The following is a 6441-nucleotide window of genomic DNA, read 5'->3' as shown; positions in this document are numbered from 1 at the left end:
AATAGCAAGTGGGATGAGATACAAGGGACAAATCCACAGTGCTATGCACGTGCTTCACTGGGGGACTCACTCTGGGCAGGGAAGCCAAGAAGAGGAACACTTAGACCAACATGTGAAGGATGAATAGAGTCAACCAGATAAAGAAGGGATCTGAAGGCCCCTCTGGGCTAAGGGAGGAGACCCAGAGGAATTATGTTACAGTGTCCACATTTCCCTCAATGAGGAATCTGTTGTCATTCATATCCCAATCCACCCACGAGTGAGCTTTTCTCCCCATAAAACACCTACACTGCCTTCCTCCTCACAGCTGCAAATCACAGCAGGGAACCCAGATGCAGGAGAAAGTAATCAACTTAGAGAGCAAGCAGCCATCCCCCCCACCCCACCCCACCCCTCCCCGGCATCAGCTGAGAGCAGCAGCAGGCCACAGAGGGTGTGGCAGGGAGCAAGCGCCGTAGAAACCAGGTAATGGCAATAGCCAGCACACCCCTCGGACCCAATCCCTCCAACACTGAAATCACGGCGTCCCTGACACCAGTGCCCCCTCCTCCCGGCTCCATCTCAGCTGGGGACACCCCAAACTTCTAGTCAGCTCCCGGCTCCCACTCTCAGCCCCTCCTGTGTTTGTCTGGCTTTGCCTCTGCAACCTTCCTCAAGTCCACACCCTCCTGTCCCTCACCACTGGCTCTTGCCCTGACTCGGGTCCTGACCACCTTTCCCCAAACACTACATCAGCTCTCTCCTTTACAGGTCCCCACCCTGTCCCACCCGCCTTCAATGACCCAGCCACCAGAAAGCCAACTTCAGTCCCCTGATCTGTGACTCGCAATTCCCAGTAGGGTATGGTCCAAGTGTGGCACACAAGGCTCTATACAGCTGGTCCTGGCTTCCCACCAGCCTGCCTCCCACTGCTGCCTGGCTCGTCCTTGACTTTCCCACAGGGCCAAACCACTTTTACTTCCTTCTGTATAGCAAGTTGTTTCTCTCTTCTGTGCCATTTTTCACCATCATATTTTCTCCCACAATCTAAGTAACTCCAATTCATCCTTAAAAACATAATACAGGTGTCACCCCCTCCAAGAAGCCTTCCCTGCCACCCCCCTCTAGTTTCCTACATAGGATCCTCCATCATTAAATCTAATGTCACACTTTCCAGATATCTGTGGAAGTGTCTATTTCCCTATTAGAATGACAATTCTAGATGGCAGGAACTGTCTTTCTCCCCTCCCCTCCTCCTCTTCCTCCTCCTCCTTTTCTTCCTCCTTCTCCTTCTCCTTCGCCTCCTCCTTCTTATTTTTCCAAGTGAAAGAAGGGGAGATAGAGAGATAGACTTCCACATGCACCCTGACCAGGATCCACCTGATGACCCCTGTCTGGGGGATGTTCTAACCATCTGTGGCCATGCTCACAACCAAGCTATTTTTAGCACCTGAAGTGGAGGCTCCACAGAGCTATCCTCAGTGCCTGGGGCCAATATGCTCAAACCAATCGAGCCATGACTGCAGGAGGAAAAGAGAGAGAGAGAGAAGAAGAAGAAGAAGGGGGAAGGGTAGAGAAGCAGATGGTCGCTTCTTCTGTGTGGTGTGACCAAGAATCGAACCTGGGACATCCACACTCTGGCTGACGCTCTACCACTGAACCAACCAGCCAGGGCCAGGAACGCTGTCTTATTTAGTTTCATATACCTGTTGAGAAGATGCTAAAAAAAAAAACAAACTAGATGAGCCTGACCTGTGGTGGCGCAGTGGATAAAGCGTCGACCTGGAAATGCTGAGGTTGCCGGTTCAAAACCCTGGGCTTGCCTGGTCAAGGCACATATGGGAGTTGATGCTTCCAGCTCCTCCCCCCGTATCTCTCTCTCTCTCTCTCTCCTCTCTAAAATGAATAAATAAATAAAAAATTTAAAAAAAAAACTAGATGAATGGATGAGCAGAGGACAGACAAAAGGTGTTGACTATACACTTCTGTGCTGGAGCCCTCAGAATGAACAGAATGTTCCCCCCACACCTATTGCTGTTAAGAATCTTCCCCCCCCACACACACCTGTGACCCTTATGTGAGGCCAGCCCAGCACCCTTCCACTGCATCAGGCTCCCAGGGTATAGAAGAGGCTTCCCTGGCGTTCTGTTTTTATCTCGGCTGCTGCCAGGTAGTCCGTGGTACCATTTAGTAGTTATGTATCCTTTCTAAGCCTCAGGTGGCCATACGGAAACCGGACTCTTTGATAGTATCTACTGAACACAATCGCTGTAAAAACTGAATGAGATAAAATAAGGTCAGAACTCAGCCAACGGTAGATGGGGCTAAGCCGGAAAAGGACTGGTGCTGCTGCTGGGGATGCACAGTAGGCACCGTGGGAGTTCAGGGGTGAATGTGAACTTGTAAACCGTCATCTTTAGTAGCACATCTCCCCTAAAGTATTCTTGAAATCATCAAAGGTCCGGGAAGCTGCACAGTTGTGGTTTTACCATGATCTGTTACAGAAGACGGCGTTCCCCATCTGCTTGCCAGTCTCCACCAGAGTGCATAGGATTTCAGCAAGAACGAGAAAAACATGGAGGGGGGAACGAAGCAGTGCACCAGGCCAGGGTTTCCCAAGACTCCTTGAGAACTGGAGACACTTGCCTCCGGCTGCCAAGCTGCAGTGGTGAGAAAGACAGCCTGGCTCGTCATCTTAGGAAACGAGTGAGTTACAAACACGTTTGTTCCCAGCCCCAATTCAGAAGCTGATCTGCATCCCAGCAGATTCATAGTAGGTGATAGTTTGGTGATTTGAGCCTGCAGGTGAAAAAGTCCACGCCTGGCAGCCAAGATTGCGATATCCGTGGACGGGGCAAGTCAGGTCTGCCTTCCCCTCACCGCTCCTCCATCACTCACTACTAGAGTTTTCACGACAGTGCCAGAAACCAGGAGCTTTCTTAGCTTCAGCACCGATCAACAAATTTTCAACGGGCACCACAGGGCACCCAGTCACATGCTAGGTCCTTTGGGCAATCCTTGTAGATTTTACAAAGTATACTGCACAGCAAAGACAAAAATAAAAAAAAAAGAAGAAAGGCAACCTATGGAATGGGAGAACATCCTCGCAAATCATATCTGATAAGGAATTAATATCCAAAATATACAAAGAACTCACATGACCCGAAAGCATAACTATGAACAACCTGATTAAAAAATGGGCAGCGAGGCCCTGGCCGGTTGGCTCAGCGGTAGAGCGTCGGCCTGGCGTGCGGGGGACCCGGGTTCGATTCCTGGCCAGGGCACATAGGAGAAGCGCCCATTTGCTTCTCCACCCCCCCCCCTCCTTCCTCTCTGTCTCTCTCTTCCCCTCCCGCAGCGAGGCTCCATTGGAGCAAAGATGGCCTGGGCGCTGGGGATGGCTCCTCGGCCTCTGCCCCAGGCGCTAGAGTGGCTCTGGTTGCAAAAGAGCGATCCCCGGAGGGGCAGAGCATCGCCCCCTGGTGGGCAGAGCGTCGCCCCTGGTGGGCGTGCCAGGTGGATCCCGGTCGGGCGCATGCGGGAGTCTGTCTGACTGTCTCTCCTCATTTCCTGCTTCAGAAAAAAAAAAAAAAAAAAAAAAATGGGCAGCGAAACTGAATAGACATTTTCCCAAGGAAGATGTACAAATGGCCAATGGGTACATGAAAAGATGTTCCACATTACTAGTCATCAGGGAAATGCACATCAAAACCACAATGAGATAGCACCTCACAGCTGTTGGAGTGACTATCATCACAATGACAGGAGATGTGTTGGTGAGAATGTGGAGGAAAGGGAAGCCTTGCACATTGTTGGTAGGGATGTAAACTGGTGTAGCCACAATGAAAAACAGTATGGAGTTCCCTTAAAAAATTAAAAATGGAACCATCACATGATCCAGCAATCCCACTTCTGAGTATACATCCAGAGGAATTGAAATCATTATCCTGAAGAGACACCTGGACCCCCATGTTCACTGCAGCACTATTTACAATAGTCAAGGTATAGAAACAACTCCAGTGTCCAGCAATGGATGAGTGGATAAAAAAAATGTGATTAATATGTACCACATACATGCATGCACTGGATTATTATTCAGCCATAAAAAAGAGGAAAATTAGGCCATTAGCAACAACATGGATGAACTTAGAGGACATTATTATGCTAAGTGAAGTAAGTCAGACAGAGAAAGACAAATACTGCATGACCTCACTTACATATAGAATTAGGAAAAACCTCATAAAAACAGAGAACAGATTGGTGGTTACCAGGGGCAGCAGATGGGGGAAATGGGTAAAGATGGTGAAAAGATACAATCTTCCAGTTATAAGATAAATATAACTTCATGGATGCAAGGCACAGCATAGTGACTATAGTTAACAATACCGTATCGAATGTTTGGAAGTTGCTGAGAGAGTAGAACTTGAAAATTCTCATCACAAGAAAAAACATGTTAACGATATGAGGTGATAGATGTTGACTAAACTTATTGTGGTAATCATTTCGCAATATATGCTGTATAGCAAATCATTATGATGCGTACTTGTGTTGTATGTGTCAATGACATCTCAATGAAACCAGAAAAAAATAATAAAATAAAAAATAAGTTTAAAATTAATAAAAATTTATTTATTAAAAAATAAGAATAAAAATTGCTTAAAGATGATTTTTAAAAAAAAAAAAAAAAGGAAATACAGTAAAAGAATACAGCAGAAGCCGAGGAGTTGTCAGAGCCTGCAGAACTGACCATGTGAGTGAGGTGAACGGGGTGGTGGACCAGCGCATCTGGGCTTCCAGAGACCGAGTTGCTAATTATGCAGAAATTTTGCAAGCCATTTGTTAAGCCATCAGTAGCTTGAAATGAACCATCGTGGGAGTATTTTCACCAGGGAAATTGGCAAATGCTACAAATCAGGGTTTCCCCCACCTCTCTAGAACTGGTTTACCATCCACTAAGGGGTTCCCACAGGTAAAGCTTTGAGGCATGCTAGGGATTCAGGTCTGCATGCAGGCTGTGGGATCACATAGACCTGGGTTCAAATCCCAGCTCCATCACTTCTTAGCTGGGTGACCTTGGGCCGATTACTTAACCTCTCTGAACCTATCTTTTTGTGTGTATGTAGCATACATGTATGTTCCAGATAGAGTCCTCAGCACTTTATACCTATATTAATTCATCGATTCCTCACAGCAACCCCATACAGAAGAAACTATTATTATCCCCATTCTACAGATGAGGAAAATTGAGGCAAAAAGAGATCAAGGAATTTAGCCAAGATCTCGCAGCTAAGTAAGGGGCAGAGCCAGGATACAAGACAGGCAGCCTGACTTTAGAGCGTGCCTTCACACCTTCCAGCCCTGCGCTGCCCAATGTGGCAGCCACTGGCCACATGTGGCTGTTAAGTACTCAAAATGTGGCTGGTCTAAACTGAGATGTGCTATAAGGCAAAATATACACTGGATTTCAAAGACTTAGTATAAAAAAAAGAATAGGAAATATCTCATTAATACACTGATCATGTGGAGAAATGATAATATTTTGGATGTACTGGATTAGATAAAATATATTATCACAGTTAATTCACCTGTTGCTTTTTACTTTTTTAAAGTGTGGCTACTAGAAAATTTTTAATTACACTTGGGACTCACAATATACTTCTACTGCAGATTGCTGTTCTACACTGATCTCATAGCCTGGTGTATCAAATCAGTTCATACAAGGAGAGTCCCGAGCACAGTGCCTGGGAAAATTAACAGCCAGTAGCTATTATCAATATTAGTGAGATTAATGGTGTTTAAATTTTATATAGTCACTTTTTTTTTCAAGCAACTTCTCGTAACAGATAAAAGAGGAGTGGGCTATTCACACTGGGCACCACCTCCACAGGTTGGAAACCCACAGGGTTCACCATCTTTAAATGCCCTTCAAGCGTTTAGCATTCCATGTCGGTAATTTCAGAGAGGGTGAGTGGAATTGGATGAAATCCAGGTGTCTACCGCAGGACTTTGAAAATGATCAGGGATCTTAGGTGTTGTTACCACAAAAAAGAAAGGATCATTCTGCTAGAGGTGTTCGCTAACACAACACTGTTGCTGATCACATTGCAAATAGATACATGTAGCAAATCAATAAGCAAACTTGCAGAATGTCTGGTGTCAATTATAGCTCTATATGAAATAATTCACTAATAAATTAGCTACCCAAAAAAATTATCATGGAAAAACACTAGCATTTTGCTTGGGAGAATCGAAGTGATTTGCGTCTCATTTTCTGGACGCAGTTCAGAAAGTTGGATGTCGTGAGTGCGGATGGAGAAAGGGGATCACCTATGAGCCCCTGGATCATTACCTGTGCATAGGATACCTACAGGGCAGCACCTCCCCACTTCTGCACCTCACAACCTGCCAACTTGGCATCCCTGCAGACCTTGGGGAGGGCTCCAGCATTTGGCTGAAGGCACT

The sequence above is a fragment of the Saccopteryx leptura genome, chromosome 2, assembly GCF_036850995.1.
Source record: "Saccopteryx leptura isolate mSacLep1 chromosome 2, mSacLep1_pri_phased_curated, whole genome shotgun sequence".
In the NCBI taxonomy this organism is placed as follows: domain Eukaryota; kingdom Metazoa; phylum Chordata; class Mammalia; order Chiroptera; family Emballonuridae; genus Saccopteryx; species Saccopteryx leptura.
The sequence above is the reverse complement of the archived record's forward strand: the minus strand, read 5'-3'. Positions refer to the sequence as shown.